The sequence below is a fragment of the Lathamus discolor genome, chromosome 3, assembly GCF_037157495.1.
Source record: "Lathamus discolor isolate bLatDis1 chromosome 3, bLatDis1.hap1, whole genome shotgun sequence".
NCBI lineage: Eukaryota > Metazoa > Chordata > Aves > Psittaciformes > Psittacidae > Lathamus > Lathamus discolor.
In genome coordinates, this window is record NC_088886.1 from 48,979,623 (window position 1) to 48,996,307 (window position 16,685).

Below are 16,685 nucleotides of genomic sequence, written 5' to 3' on the forward strand. Positions count from 1 at the left end.
ATCCACCCAAGGAGGTCTCCTGGCCCTCCTGCCGCACTTCCTTCTAGTTGGGATGCAGCACTCCTGAGCTTGTAGCAGGTGGTCCTTGAATATCAACCAACAGTCTTGGGCCCCCCTGCCCTCCAGGGCTATATCCATGGAACCTTACTAAGCAGGCTCCTGAAGAGGCCTAAGTCTGCTCTTTTGAAGTCCAGGGCAGTGAGCTTGCTGCATGCTCTTCTCACTAATAAGTAATTAGATTTGCTATTTCAGTGAAAAGTTTGGTAGCTCGATTGCTAAGCAAATTAAAAGATTTAAAAGATTGTAGCAAGGAACAATCTTTAGTGGTCATACTGTATATAGACACCAGCTATATGTTCAATTAACACTGTAGTCTTGAAAGCAAAATGTAGCTTGCGGTCTGGAAGATACAGACAAAGCAGTCTTTGAAATATTCCTTCTTCCTGTTTCTGATTCTAAAGCTTTTGTTGAAAAGAGAATTTCAGCGATACTTGAAAAAAACATTGTAATGAATTGGAATAAAGATTTATCAGGAACTCTGGAAACTGTCATACAGGTGAGGTCTGTAAATTCCGTGTGAGTAAATGAGAAGAAAATACTTAAATAATAAGATGCTTGTAATGCAAGTTCTTGGTGAAGTTACTTGGAGCAAAATAGCATGTGGTACATGCAGGGTCTGCAGTTTCAGGATTAAGTTCTAAATACTCTTTATCCTAGGAAAAAAGTAGGGGGGACAGATTTGTAACTTAGCAAACAAAAGAGTAGGAAATAGGAAAGAACATTATATGAAGTTTTAGTTATGAAAGGTACATGTAAATAAACTTCAACATACATGTACTTCTGCAGAAATGCTGCATATCTAAAGACCAATTGACTCGAATGGCTGAATTAAACTGGGTGCATTTAAATGAGCATAGTGATAAAATAGTAATCTTGTTTGGTATAACCATTTCAAAGTAGATGTTTCATTGTAACTTTAAGGTGGATTTTACAGTTCACTGCTGGCATAATATATTAAAACATAAGAGTCAGATAAAATAGCTAAGGCAACTGTTTCAGCAGTACTGTGGAATCTCTATGGATTTAAATGTGGTGTCCAAAGCCAGAGTGAATTACATCAAGTTTGTTCTTTCTGCCATGCAGTGATGATAAGTGACAACATGAAACACAAAAGAGTAAGAACGTTGCAAAGTATAGTAATAATGGGAGACTTTAGTTAACTTCATAAATGTTGGATAAAGGTCATATCAGGACAGAATGCTTCTGTCATATCTAAATTTGAGTTAGTGCTTTTTGGAGCAATAAGAAAATCTTCAAGAGGAGATGCAGCTCTCAATTTAGATCTGATTCAAGATGTACTAGAGATCATAACGGACTTTAACATCTTTATAGAAGAGAAACAGCCAGGTAATTTCATTCTTTGAGCATTTTTAAGAAAGAAACTTTTTAAAGGAAAATGAAAAGAAACAGGTAAAAGGTTAACCTCATTAACCAGGTTGATGATTCCAAGTGGCAAACAGGTTGCTTAAAGTCAATATATTTGACCATATATTGGAGTTAATGTATACCATAATTAAGGTGAAAATGCTATGAGAAGTGACAGACCAGCAAAATTCATTCAATAGGTCAAGGAGAATAAAAGTTTTTTAAGGTAAAGTTCAGAGAGAATGAAAATTAATTCTGGCAAGTTCAAAACAAAGCCTTAACATGCTGATTGAAAAGTTATTTTGACAATGAACTTGTTAAAGTCATAAAAATTTATGACAAGTTTCTCAAACATCAGGAGCTCTGCTAGAGATTTGCATTGCTCACACACGGGAGTTATAGAGCATATGCAATCATAGAATGATTATATGTTATAATTTGTGTTTGTATATTGTGTTATGTGTTACATTTATGTTATAGCTGTATATAGCATATAGTATATATAGTATCTAGCATATAGAACATATAATTTTATTTAATAACATAAATTATATGTTCTATATCAATATATGTTATAATCCTATTGAAAACAAATTAGAAGCCTTTGGCAAGGGCACATAGTATTACTTTTGTTAATCTTGACTGAACTGTGCTGACCCGTGAAGGGCTTTTCAACTTAATGTCTGTTAATAATATTTTACTTCTGTGAACAGAAAATCATATTCTTTCAAAGTAAGAGGACAGGCCCCATTTCTAGAGGATAATTAATTTTTTTTCATTCAATCTCAGCTATAGGATTTTGTAGGCTAAGCTGAAGTACATCCTATTCAATGCTTTATATGCAAAGGGACATATCATGTGCATCAATTTGGATATTGATTTGCACCTGTGTATTAAATGGTGATAGGCTTCATATCTGACTTTTCAAGTTCTTTTTATTCTCTTCCCCACCTGTGAATTATTTTTTTTATATTATTATTACATTTATTGTTTAGAATTTTTATTGTTACCTCTTCTTGTCACCTTGATTTGTACAATATTGCTGGCAGTACCCTCAAAAAAACCCAAAAAATTTCACTGGCATTGTAGGTGGAAGTACTCATCAGTTCTTATAAGATAATTTAATAGAAAATATATGATGATATTAAGGCAGGATAATATTTTGTAAGGTGGAATACAAAAAAACTAAACAAGTACTCTGAGGAAATTAATGAATTGTATATGATCCCTCAGATTTTTTAAAGCACAGTGTCTGCTGTCTTATTTTTACTTTAACAGGAAACTAGTCTGATATTTTAATAAAATATTTTCCCATGGTAAAACCCTCCTTATTTTTAAATATTGTTTTTACTATCTGCTATGACTTCCAGTGTCTTGAGAGCATGGACTTGTAACTTAATGAGAACTGGGTTCAACTAGTTAATTGTATGACCCTGTTTTGTGTTTGTAAGGGCATATGGGAGAGCAAGAAAGGGACTTAAAAATGGGGCAGCATGTGAAAAATGCAGAGGTCTTCCATAAAGGTATTTTAAGGAAATTCTTTAAGTGCTTTAAAGCAGAAAATGTTGGCTTTTCTCCACTGTATAATGTTAGGGAAATTTGCAATCCTTAAATTTCTTGGAGTAAAATATTTCAGCTCCATTTAAAGGCCATAGAAGATAACACAGAGCTGAATTGTGATTAATTACTTTTTAATTAAGATATACATAAAATGTTAAAATCTGATTTATTCTTCATTCTTGGAGTACCTGTATAATAACTCTCACATTTCAAGAAGTAGTTTAGTCTTCTATTTTCTTCACTATTCATTGTATCTTTCATTAGTGAGAGTTTAATAGAAGTAAGAATAATTTATTTTCCAGGACTAGAATTCATAGAGTCTTATGATAATTCTCATTTAGGAGGAAATAAACTCTGTTTTTCATGATAGAGGAATAAAATGAGACTGATTCAGTTTTATTTTGACATACGGCTTTGCCATGAGAGGCAGTTACCGTTTTGCTGTCTTCAGCCAGAATAGAGAGAATGTTGCATGCAGGAGCTGTTGCATGCATTGGTGTACAGACATTTCCAATGAACATCCACTTGTGACAACTTCTCCCAAAATGAAAGAGAACTTCCCACATAATGCTGCCCACTTGGCACTTCTGTATCTGATTCTCAAGCTTTATCTTCTGGGCATTCTTTAAATAGAATTATTTGCAAGTCCTGGCAAAGGCCTAGGCAGCCTGTCTTTTAATATGTAGTCCTAACAACATACTTCTGAAATAACTGCAATTACTAAGTTACAGATATCATTTTGACATCTCTTGAGGGAGTTCCTGAATTCCTGAAGGAGACTAGTAACACTGTATCTATGGTAAGTCACAGAACTGTTCATGCAGTACCTTAGGTTGGAGGTAATAGCACTCCCAGTGTAGATAACGAATTTCTGCCTCCTTAATATCTTGCAAGGCTCTCCTCATCTTAACCTGTGTTAACAAAGCCAATGAGATCTGGTTGTAATGTCATTATGTGGGTTCTGTATTTCTAGCGCACATGGAAATCAAAGGAAAACCACCATAGCTTTCTCTTGATCAGAATTTTTTCTGGCAAACATTATATTTTTCCCATGGTTTGTGTTGTAAACACCTGTGTAGAAAATATTTTCTTCAGTATGAATGGTATAGAATACTAAGCTTGCCATAGAACATAAAGGACCCATCCCTTGGTTATTGTAGAGCAAGATTTTAATACTATATGAACTTTTCCTTGTGACTGGAGAGCAAGCAGAGGGTCTCTCATACAAATTCTAGTACTCGTTCTCACGGAAAACACAGAGATGCTGCAGATTCAAATTAAGAAGAAAAACTTAAATGGCCTGTTTATGCTTCTCCCACTTGCTTACGTTAATTTTTACTATAAATTATGTGAAGCATGTATTTAAAAACAGTTTCTGCTAGTATTAGGAAACTAGTTATATGCATCCTTGTACATTATTCATTTAGCAAACTACAGTAAGTAAAAAAAAATGCATTTAGTAGCATTATTTTTTAAGAAGAAAATTACAGTTTGCACTCTAAAAAGCTCTTATATTCAAATCAACGGATTCTGAGTTTTCCTTGCATTCTTTGTATGTTGCATAAACATACTGCCAATGGGGTACAAATAAAACACATAGGAACAGATATATACAAAAAATAGGCAGATAGTATTTACAGTGATGGGAGAGATTGCTTGGAACTTCTCCAGGAACTGTTGTAGTCTTCAGTTGCCGTTATTTACAAAAAAGACTGTTGAATGTTTTTTAACCCTTCAACCAAAAAGTTGTCTTTTTTTCCTGTATTATTAATATTTTGAGTCATTTGCATTAAGTGGCAACAAATACAAGTAAATTGTTTGGAAAGACATGAGCCAAAGGAGAGATGACAATGAAGAAAACCAGCAATTTTGAACTTAGAGAATGATTCACAAGGCAACATTAAGAAGATAGATACATGCATTGTGAGTAAGTGATATCTGAGGTGGAGCAAGAAGCTGAGCACAAGGGTAAACGTTTGCATGAAGATGAAATACACTCACAAGAAGTTACTGGCATAATGGAGTGACAGTAGGCAGTGGAATTTTAGGCTGGCTAACCTCTTTCTTAGCATATCTATTTGATAGAATAAAATATGATGTCTTGGTTTAGCAATTTAAGGAAGTGCAAGTTGGCGAAGTAATGACCTGCCTTTGATGGCAGCTGAATATTGGATGAATTCTCTTGTTAATTCCAGATGTTCGGGTTTGGTTTTTTTTCAATATTTACTGCTATATTTCTTGCCAAAAATAAAAAAAAAACCCACCTGTTGGATATTTTCCCCTATGAACAAATTAGTTTTCAAAATCATTGGTACACAAAAAATAAACTTGAATAATTTGAAGAGATTAGTATTTCATTTAAAGATGGCAGTTTTCACTTTTAGAAAGTGTTCTATAAAATTATTGGTTTATATTCCTTTAGAGTGAAAACGTATGGCCACAGGAGGCAGTGATAGCAAATCAATTTTGTTCTTCAAAAGATATAATAATGGCAGATTTTATACTCTGTTTCCTGCACAAGTCTGATAAGCCCAAAAAAGAGTAATCCATTTGTGCACTGAGAATTGTGAGAAAGCTAAAAACTGACTTTTAAATCAGGAAGTGATATGGACAGAAACTTATTTGGCATTGCTGTATATGCATATATTTATAAAACTGGCACAAAAAGGTTTCTTTAGATTATTTGCCTTTGTTGAGTTTTTCAGTGAGATTGAGAAGTATTACCTGGAGAATCTCATTCTTCAAATGCTTTTTTTTGTGCTCAACTTTCTTTTACTTAATTATGCTTAGCCATATCCTCACAAAGCCATTGTAAAGTTGAAGTCACTATTTGCATATGCTGAGAGATACCTCAATGGAAATCAGCGTGGGTATACAAAGTATTACTATTACCATCAATATTAATATTAATTTTAATATATATTACCACTACATATTAATATGCCTTAATATTGCATTAATATTAATGCAATAATATTAATATTAGTACAACTTTATGGTAAGCTATAGATTCCACCTGAATGGTGTTTGGTGAATGGTTACAGTGGTTTTTTTCCAATAAATTTAATAGGAATCCAGAAATACTCCCTGCTTTCTAGTTAAATCTCGCTCTCCTCTCTTCCTGTCCTGTTCCTCCCCACATTCCCTGGCAGCTTCTAAAGGTTTGTTTCTGGAAATTAGCATTCTGTTTATAAACATCCAGAGTTACCAAGTTTTGCAACAAGGGTCATATTTGGAGAAGATTATTTTCTCCTTCTTAGTTTGTAATTATTCTGTTTACAGCTCTAGTCTAGTTACTGTTAAAGCAAATTGTACGATTGTTATTAATTCCATGAGGTTACGAGCAAATCTTGAGGCACTAAAGACTAAGCGTCCTTGCTTAAGGCAACATTTAAGCATGCATTTTTTTACCTAGTACAGTCAATAAAACTTATGTACAGTCTTTAAACACTGAAGAAGGAAGAACTTAATCGTATATGCAGGGTGTTTTGGATGAGAAGTTGGTAATGATTCTTAAGAGTTTCTTGAACAAGAACCTCATAATGCAGTTTTCAAACTTTGGCTACCGCTTCAATGTGTGTTTTACTGATTATGTAGAAGCTCATTTTTTCTTAGCCTGTTGCTATGGTATTTTCCTTAGAGACCTTAGGCTGTTACAAATGAGTACACAGCACGTAAAAGAGTCACTTGTGTTTTTTCTGGAAGCAGACAACTGCATGCCTAATATATAGATTAAGAAGGTTCAAGAAGGGGGAATAAAGTTTGTGTTTTGTCTTTTTGCTTAAGTTTCATCTTGTAAGTCTCATCTTGTAAGAGTGGAGGATATAGATTGTCTCAGGTGTTTTTATGACAGAGGATAATATGTGAGAGGGAATTTATTTTAGCATGCTGTCATACAGCTTTCTTAGTATTCCTTTGGCGATAGAGTTAGCCCATATTAAAGTAATTTCAGTATCACACTATCAACTGTCAGTTTGCTGGGGTTTTTTCCTTTTGTAAGCAGTCCTTTGCTATAAGTTGTAGTTTAACTGTTCCAATACCCTTTGTCATGTATCTAACAACTGTTAAAATTTTAAAATATTATTGTATTTACAAAAAAAAAAAATAATCAGGATTCATGTTCATTGCCAGATTTATAATTCAAGCAAAGACACTTAATTTAGTGAATTTACACTGCGGAGCATCATTCACTGTTCAGGAAGTGCACGGAAGAGTTGCTCATAATTTATTCAACATTTTATTTTCAACATAAACTGGTTAACCAGCTGAACCATAAGCCTTAGGTGAATAGATTTCTCTACTTGTAGTATTTACTGCTTGGGTAAATTAGTTGTATATAATAACCAGCTGTTGACCTCCAGATGTAATACAGTCAAGCTGCATAAGTTCTGCAGACTCAGACACTGTGACTTTCTTTGCTGTAGGTGTTGGTGAGCTGCTGTAAATAATTTCATAGTGTGTAACCTAATTTCATGCCAGCTTTGGTTTTATTTTTGTTTTTCTCATAATTTGGTGAAAAGCATGTTTTAGTAGCAAATCAGATTGCAGTGAAACTGCTGGAGCTCCATTTTTTGAGAATATGGAGACAGAAAAAAAGAGAGAATGTGAAATTTCAACTGCAGTGCATGCAATAAATGACAGAAAATTAGTGAGTGAAAGTCCTCACTGCTAATAGAATGTTTAGCTGTAATGGAATATTACAATACCACTAAGATAATCTGGGGTTTTCTTCTCACTTCTTTAATTTTGTTGCTCAGGGTAATGATGGCATAAGGTCTTTAAAAGCCTGAGCTGCTCACTAATTTCACTGAAGCTGATGAACAAATTGGGTAGTATAATTGAGTATCAAAACAGCTTTTATTCTCTAATGGGAAAGTTTCAAAAGCCTGTTAAGTGTTTGAAGGCTGTTTGTGGGTAAAAAAGAAAGAGGGTAAGAGAAACATGGCAGAGAAAACCTGAACTCTTTGGAGCTTTGTGAAAGCAAAATTAGAAAATAAGCAGCATACATCATCAAATTTTTGAACTACTTTTTTTTTTACTCTTTAATATAATTTTAACAAAAGATGATCATATTATGAGAAAGAAAACCATTTTAGAGCTGTAGATCTTCCCAATATAGGCATATTCAGGTAGCATCTTACCCACCAAAGAGGAAATAAAAGTTGCAAACTGATACATTAAATGGTCTTGAATGTCCTCCAATGCTTTACTAATGAAAACAAGATCAACAGATCAAATTCATTAAATAAAATGAAAGATAAATTTCAACAGCTAGGTTTATATAAGTGGTATAAGCACTTTATATAAGCAACTTGGAAATAGGTAAAAGGTAAAATAAATACATAAATATTTTTAAAATGTCACTTAAAAGCAGCTCCAGCCTATGCAATCATCTGGGAGGAAAGAAGACATGTATGTGCTATTCACAGGAAGCTACCTGTAAATTGAGTGACTGAAACCTGGTGTCCACAGTGGTACTGAGATTTGGATTAAGGAGTCAATGGACTATAAACAGATCACTTGAATACTTCAGATAATTTACAAACATGTCTTTTCATATCTTGGGATAGTTCTGCTTTAGTGTGTCTACCTGTATTTAATGGAATGTGAAAACATTGTTTCAAAATAGAAAGTGACAGGGAGTTTTGGACAAACTGAGCCACAGAGCAGTTACTTCAAGTCTTACAGTTTATCTTGTTCTTTGTATTGCTATGCATAGTTTTATCAGTAGCTGAGACAAGATTTCATGATCTATAGTTCTGCCTTTGACGGTAGTTTAGATAGCTGAATTTTTTGGGTTTGTGCCAGTTCAGAAAATAACTGATGAAAGCTGCAAACCCTTTTTTTTGGAGTAAAATACTTTGTTAAATTCATGATATTAGTAAAAAATGTGATTTTCTTGATCAATATTTAATGAAATTTTTAGCCACCTTTGATAGGTGCATGACAAATCAAAGTGCAATTTTGCATACTTTGGACTATGTCAATTTTTATTCAGTTGCTGGTTTCACTTATCAGAGAAGTATGAACTCTCTGGTGGAATATATAAATTGAGGTTTGAAAGAATTGATTCCAGAGATTGCTATTGGGTTTTTTTGTGATGACAATAACTTGCAATATGAATTACTAAACAATATTATGTTAGATAACTTTTCGTGTTTCAGTCTTGCAATAAAATAGAAATATGGCTCTATAAAGACAAATACTACAAAGACCGCAATCCTTTATGTTATTTCATTTGTTTCCATGAGTAATTCCAGCAGAAAACCAAAGTCAAAATGCTCCAGATAAAACTCACTATTTCTTTTCTAACTAAAATAAATCAGAATCTGTAAGTCAGTGGGTACTTCCAAACCAAAGTCAGTTATAGGTTTGATTAGCCTTCCCTTATTTATGAGGGCGTGATATAATAGATTTTCACGAATCAGTGTGTATATTCCCAATTTTCATGTACTTGTACATGTACCTTGAAACTCTGCAATGCTGAAATGGATGTAAAGTATCAATTCAAACTTCAAAGAAAGTACCAGAAAAGAATTTGTAGTATTTTTCAGAAATATAAAGTTGAATTTTATTAAACCAATGCCTATTAATTTTATTTTCTATCATAGTGTAAAATACCCAAAACAACAAACCAACCAACCAAACCCAAGGCTAAAGGCAGACATTGAGTATAATGTGGAACATAAAGAGCTTTGCTGACAGGTACAGATTACATTAATCAATTTGAAGAAAATATTTTCAATCTATAAGTCAAAATATAATATTATTAACCATTATATAAGAATATAGTCAAATATTAGCTAAAATACAGGAATGAGGAAACTTGAGTGATTTTTTTTCATGGGGATGCTTCTAAGCCTGTCAGGGAAAGAGGTTTCAGACACTGCAGGATGCAGTGGGCAAGAGAGTCATAACAAATTCGGGAGCCTACACTTCATGTGGAGAATATTTGGTTGTAGCATGTGGTAATGCCAGGTAGGCAGGCAGGCTTCAGAAGCTATAGGAAGAACTTTCTAGGGACTGGAATGAACTAGTCAGATTTTGCTGCCACCTAAAAAGAAAATCATTTAATTGTGTGGAAAACAGTAGTGTCTTCACAAGTTTGGATATGGGAAGCAGAAGACTATCTGTATTCTAACTTTCCTAGTTCTATCTCTTGTGGGTGAATTAAGTTCTCTGTATTGAAAATATTTTTATTTAAATTAAAATCAGCTTTTCTGCATTAAAAAAAAAAAATAACTCTGATATTTTGATGGATTTTACTCTAGAGAGATCTCAGTAGTTCCTCTGCAAGACTGTGGGCAATTCACAGTCTGATAACAAAGAGACAGGGAATTAGATTGATAACATTTTTTTGTCTATCCCTTTACCTTTCTACACATTGAAGAGCCTCATAACTTTTATGAAGCTATCCGTTGAGATTTTAGGAAGTGTACCAGAGCGCTAAAAGCTGACATGCAATTCTGCCCTTTCTTACTCTCTATTTCACATGCTGGGCAATTTTTCACCAGTCTGCTTTAGTGTAGCTCTTTTCCTCTCACATGACTTTCACAGTTTGATGCAAAGGTGCCTTCCATCAGTTTTACTACAAAAGCAAGTTCTCTGAATCCTGTACAGGTCAAAAATCCCTTTGTATGTCGCGCGTGGTTTTGCATTTTCTTCTTGTATTCTTCTGCTCTTTTACTTGTGGCAGCACAAATCTTCTAGCAGACAATTTTTTTTCGTTTTGGTCCCTAATCCACTCAGTTGCTCTGCAGACTCATTTTTCAGATGTTACTGTTCATGTAACAAGTAATTAATTCACAGGATTTTCATATCTTTGAGAACTGATGTAGTCTATTTTGGACCCAACTCTTCATTTAGTAATGTATTTTTTCAGGTTTCTCTCCCTTCCCCCACTCTCATGACTCCTTCCATACTTTTGATTTGTTACCTACTTCTGACAAAGGTGGTTTGTCTTGGATAAAACATTTTATTTGAGCGGTAGTTAGGCATTACTTTCAAACATAAGTTAAATGCCATTACTAAAAAAACTGCTAGTAGTCAATAAAAGGCTGCCAAAGACATTTGTTCTCACCTTGTGCTTCAAGATTTCTTTTACTTACTAAAATCAGATGAGATATTTCTTACACTTGAAAATAGTCATGTTGAAACTATGATGCTCTTTCTTTTTCAGTTAAGATCACGATACATTCATTCATCTTCACATCATAGCTATTTTAAAGTTATCTTTAAAATCTTTCCATGGTCTTTGTTGTGGAGTTAAATAAGGAAATAATTTCTGATTTGTAACATTGATTGCCATATTATGCTGTTATGTCTCCAGGTTCACAGAGGAAGGGGCTTACTTGTATGAGTCCAATTTCTCTCAAATGTTTAACATATTACCCTTTGTATTTTGCTCTGTAATTTTTCTACAGAACTTGTGTTCAAGCCTGACCTTTTGGCAGTATGGAGTAAGATGTAAAGGTGTAAATTCCAAAGGGCTGTCAGTCAGTGTGATACTGAAATAATGCAGAAAAGAAATTACTATATGCATTTTAGAAATATCTTCAAAATACTATAGCCTGTGCATTTATTGTAAATGCAGTTGATTTCACCTAGCTATAGCCATGCAGTATCTATATTGCAGAACTGAAGCAGTATTAATCCTTTTTATGTAAGCCTTTATGGATTATACAGTATGAGGCTCTGTTTGAATTCTGAGATACTTGGACTCAAAAACAAAGATAAGAAAATGCTGAAAGATTGTAACTGGAGTGCAGTATAAGGATTAATTTTTAGTATAAGCTCTAAATTTATTGGTACCTTCTATATATGTTAATTCTTCATGGAATTTAAACATTTATTTGCAAGCTTTTCAATAAATCTGACATAAAAATGCATTAAGAGTGCTTAACAGAATTAAGTCCACTGGAGGGAGGAGGGAGGAGTCAGAGGGGGCTTACATGATTGTCTTGTTATTCTTCTTACTTCTGACTACATCCAGCTGTCTATCATGGAGTTTAAGGTTGTTTCATCATATTACAGTAGTAAAAAGCAAGTGCCAGGTAAGCAGGACTGTTTTGTCAAAGTTTACCACAAAAATAGCAAAATAAAAAAAGGTAAGTCTCTGCCGTAAATCCCTCATAGCAGGAATCCAGATAAGCATTAAAGTTTTACTATGCCTATGCAGTGCTTATTAAAACATTTTCATATGCTTTAATTTAATAAGTGCACATCTGATTGTATTATTCTACAGTTATTCTTGTGCCAGAACAAATAGTCATCTGTCCTTACCATGTGTCTCTGCAGGAATCTAAACCACTGGAAAATTGACCTTATGAAAAACAGCTGATCAAGTGCAGTACCTTTCTTCTGGTTTAACTCTGTCTTCTGGGTATTCACCAAGGTAACACCCAAAGTGCATTGGGGAGGTTTTAAGGGCTGGAGCACAGAGCTGTTCATGAAAACATAGATCTGTAGCTTGACTCAAAATGGAATCTAACAGCATGAAGGAAAATAAACAGGATGTGAAGGGTACTTGCTTATCAAAACTCCAAATCGCTGAAAGGGAAATTAAAGTAATACTGTGAGGAAAGTCCATGTTTTACCTATTTCTTAAATTCATATACACATATATGCATAAATACATGAAATTATACATGGAGAGAACAAACTGTTTCTGTGTTTCCATGTTTCATATATTTTTTCTTCATCAGGATAGACATATATGCTATGAGTGAGAATTATTTCTTGATAAGGTGTATGGTCAGTAAGGTGTTGGTGGTTCAATAGGTTGAACTTGGGTTAGTTTTACAACACCATGGTATTAAACCTTGGCCTTCAGTTAACAACTGCCAGCAACACCTGGGAAAGCAGTTAGCTACATTTAAAATACTGCCAGGCTTCCAACTCACTCCAGAAACAGGCCATCATTATCCTTCAAGAAAGTGAAAGGCATAATAGAACATTTTACAATTCAGAGTATTTTTTGAAAGGGGAAGATGCATGGGAGGTGGAAGTAAATATACTGTCATCATAACAGTCTTTTAATTGGACCATATCTTTAGCGTTACTAATAACTGGTATATAATGCTAATCAGTGCCTATTCAAATGTCAATAGTGTGAAGGAGAACTACAAACAAAATACTACTTCTGTTAAATTTGCAGATCTGCTAGGAGTGTCAAGACCAATAGACCTATGTGATTTGATGCAGAAATTCGTTTCAAAGATACTGAACTGTGTGTTTCTTCAGGATTTTGTAGCATGATTTTATGGGGAGAGGGTTGCAGATTAAATTGTAGGTATGTTTGGGATTTGTGCAGTAGTATCTGTCTCACATTCTTTCTCAACATAGGTGATTTCTGTGTATATTGGTCATTATTTTGGAAGAGCACAGTGAAAATTATTATAATCAGCATAGTCCTACTTATTCCAGCTGCTGTTTGTAATCAGAATAAGCATGTAAATTTGACTGTCAAACAGAACAACCAATGTTTCTTTATGCCAAGTTTAATTAATGAACTCCAAGAATGGGAAGAAGATTCCATCATGGCATAACTGACTTAGTCTAATAGCTTGCACTTTGGATTGGAGACAATATTGATGTTGTGAACCACTATATGTCTGCAATTACTCTGTAATACTACACATGGATTATATTCTACATGGATGGTCTTTGTTTTTTTTACAGACTCAGCTATTGTGCAAGAGAGATCCTGGGAGCAAAGGCATTTTCTTCTAATGGTATTGGTCTCCAAGAGAAAAATTCAAAGTGTTGCCCATGTTTCAAATACAGAACTGTTTCTTTTAGTTTCTTCAACACAGTAGCAGCCAAGGTTTACAGTAGTGTAGTCTTGCAATGCTACTGGTTAAATTACCTTATCCACAAACAGAAGTATTAAAGCAAGAATATTAATGTGGTAGGGCACGATGTGATAAATAATAGCCCCTATTTCATGCATTACTTTAAACTTAACTGCTCAGAATATAAAATAAATCACCAGTGTTTAGCACTGAATTAGGTTTCTCAGACATTTGGATCAGATTTGCAGAATATCAGGAGCTTTTTTCTTATAAGTAGCAGGTTCAGGCTCTGTAAGAGGAGAAGACAACTGTGACCATTTACTCTGCAAACTCCACAGCAACCTGCACAGATTATTTTGACACCTTGATACTCCTGCTCTGACTGTGTATGTACAGCATAATCTTAAACATTGACTGAACAATCATTGTGTATGATCTTCAATATTGAAAAGTATTAAGTATACTCTATTTGTTGTAGAAGCCTCCAGTATCTGAAATGCAAAATATCATACTTGTCACATGAAACTGTTGAACTGATGAATAAATGGTGATACTTTATATCTCCACCTGTATAAGCAGACAGCTTCTTTACACTGTTTCTGCTACAGAACTAGAAAAGAAGATCATACTGGCAAATAATAATACTGAGGAGATGAAGGAGGTGTATTTGACAGAAGTCACAAAAAAAATTCGGTAATGCACCTTCTCTCTAAAGCACAGAAGGTATTATTTCCCCACAACATTGATACTTCCTAGGGAAATATGCCCTCAATTTGGCAACTGAATTTTTCTCTAGTTTGTAACAACAGGCTGCATGTGTCAGAAAAGATGGGTAGGTTGACAGTGTTTTGTATGCTGTATCTTATTATATGTACAATAGTACTGCTAGGTCTCTTCAGTTAATGACTTCTTTCCTGTTTGGGCCCATTTTGACCAATTTTGGGGTGGTTTTTTGTTTTGCTTTTCATTTGTTACTCAACCTTTCTTTTGCTAAAGTAGATTAGTCCTCTTCTACTGTCCTTTTCTAAGGTAAACTATATTCAGATCTTACCAGAAGTTTCACTGTGTACTTTTGTGTGTCTTTTTTCCTCTCTTCGCCAACCATATTATGTTATGGATAGATGGGAGCATTAAGAAGGTCATCATCATTTAATTTGAAATGAGAGAGCCCTTATGTTACATTATGTAGGTAACTTGTTGAATGGATGTTTGTATTCACTTGTAAATTTCATTGAGTCTTGTGGGATTGACTGCTTGCTTGCTTTTGAAAAATCTCATAGCTCATAGTGCTGTAGTTTCATTGTTACAGCTAGCTGAAGTTAGTCTGCATATATGTGTATGAATTGATGTAGTTTGCAGTCCATATATGAGTAAGTTTTCCTTTAGAGATCTTTTGATTTTTTGAAAGGTGAAAGTCGTTACATGCTTAACTCTCTTTGGAAATGGCTCTTCGTAACTTTTACAAATTTAAAATTTGGAATAGAAATGAATCCCTCATAAATCTGTATGTGCTAGAGGGGGAGCTGTGCAATTCACAGTCTTAAATCTCCTGAAAGAAGCTTACTGACGTAGTTTTAATTACCAACTTGAAATGAAAGGCATTATTCTAAACTTTTTGCACGTATCATTTGTGCTTTTCTTTCACACATTATTTATGACTTAGTGGAAAAACGAACAGCAGTTTGTCTGCACACATAACTATGCATAGTAGAAAAAAATTATATGTAAATATATAGATGACAATATGGTCTGGAGAGGCTCTGTATTACAAATGCCCTGTGTTGCTTCCTTCCAAGGAGTCTGCCTTAGTTACTTTTAAACACCCTAGATTCGTAACTCATGTTTTTTTCTAGATGCCAAATAGGGAGCATAAAGCTTCTCTGTAGCTCGAGTAGAAAGTATGCCACTCTTCTCTGTTCTTAGCTACCCTTCTGTGAACTCATTTCATATTAATTGACCTAATGTGTCACCATTTCAATCCATTATGTCTTCATATAATATGAAACTCTTGATTCTTTCTTCCAGTGTAGTGAAAAACATGGATTAATAAATATTGTACCTGTTTCACAATACTTACAATTATGTTAGACAATTACATATTTCAGTAGGTAAGTAATGAAAACCTACATTAAGTGGAAAAAAACTGAACTGTTTTCCAAAAAGACATGATTAACAAAAAATATATATAAGAAATAGTTTAATTGTATTATCAAAGCCAAAAATCCCATTTAGCACATTTTTGTCTTACAGATTCTCATCAGCAGATGCTAGTAAAGGTGATTTATGTGTCAGTGAAATGAAACTAGCAACATATAATAATAGGATTGTATAAAAAGTTAATTTTGATTTTAAAACTCAACAGTCTTCCTTGTACTTACGTAAGTTAAACAGGAATTGGATACAAGAATTGACTTTCTCTTTGCATTATTCATTTAATATAACCAAAGGAAAATTCGTTTCATTTCTGTCTGATATTGGACAAGGTTGGGAAGTTTTATCTATTTAATCTGTCTTTGTACTTTATGAATACAATAGTGTTTTATTAGTGTAGCATAGAACTGTGTTTGCTGCGGACTATAATATAATGGTTCAGCAGAAGATCAGACTTTGTATCAATAAAAACATGAAACATTTTTTTCCTAGACAGTATAACATGTCAGGTTTTCTTTTGAGATCTTTAATCTTTCATTGGTCAAGAAATCAGTTACCATCATTACTATAATCATCATGGTTATATTTTGTGTATAGGCATACATTTCACTTCAGCAATGCACATGAGGTGTATGAGTAACCCCTTCTCTTGAAATTGAGCAAATAATTAAACACTGTACTAAACTTGGATGCATTACTAAGTGTTGTGTATAGCAAGTACAGAGCAAGTATGAAACAGTATCAACATTTAGATAT

General features: G+C 33.9%; 1 long non-coding RNA gene across 1 annotated transcript in view; it reads left to right on the top strand.

Annotated features, from left to right (window-relative positions):
- LOC136010978 (uncharacterized) overlaps window positions 1-13,751 on the top strand; it is a 52,992-nt gene extending 39,241 nt beyond the window's left edge. Inside the window, exons 2-3 of the long non-coding RNA XR_010611121.1 lie at window positions 12,283-12,379; window positions 13,666-13,751. This is a non-coding gene — a long non-coding RNA (uncharacterized LOC136010978). The remainder of the gene's footprint in view (window positions 1-12,282; window positions 12,380-13,665) is intronic.
- Window positions 13,752-16,685: the final 2,934 nt, after the last annotated feature.